This window comes from Arachis ipaensis, chromosome B10, assembly GCF_000816755.2.
Source record: "Arachis ipaensis cultivar K30076 chromosome B10, Araip1.1, whole genome shotgun sequence".
Classification (NCBI taxonomy): Eukaryota; Viridiplantae; Streptophyta; class Magnoliopsida; order Fabales; family Fabaceae; genus Arachis; species Arachis ipaensis.
The window spans coordinates 7,094,687-7,095,234 of NC_029794.2; the positions used below are offsets into that span (position 1 = coordinate 7,094,687).

The window sequence follows — 548 nt, forward strand, 5'->3', positions numbered from 1 at the left end:
ATGTAGTAATATACTAATATACATGATTAATTGTCTGTATAAAATATTTTTATATTGACAATTTTAGGAAAAAATATAAAAATTAAATCAATAAAAATATTAGATTATCTTTCCTTACCTTGATTTTTAAGTTTTGCCTTTTTATTTAGCAGATGATGATTTTTAGATTCATTATTTGGTTATATAAGTTAATAAGTTAATTACCTACTACTATATACATAAATATACAACGATTGACATTTTTCACAAAATCTTTATTTACAGATCAAAGGACGATTTTATGATAATTAATACTAATATCCTTAGCACACATATGTCTAAATAATTGAGAGTCAGTGAACATGTATGATCTCTTATTTGATCTAAATCATCTCTAGCTTGTAACAGTTTAACTAATGATTTCTCTATTGTTCTATTAGCACATCGATCTTAAAAACAAACTATTTCTAATAAGAAACAAGTTTGATATGCTTGAAATGATTGTATTATATATATTTTTCCTTTTATTAAATTGACATTTAGATATTTTATTTGTTTTGATGAAGTCG

The 548-nt window shown here is 22.1% G+C and overlaps 1 protein-coding gene across 50 annotated transcripts in view; it reads left to right on the forward strand.

Annotated features, from left to right (window-relative positions):
- Window positions 1–548, forward strand: part of LOC107622362 — a 12,021-nt gene that overhangs the window by 1,543 nt on the left and 9,930 nt on the right. The window lies entirely within an intron of this gene.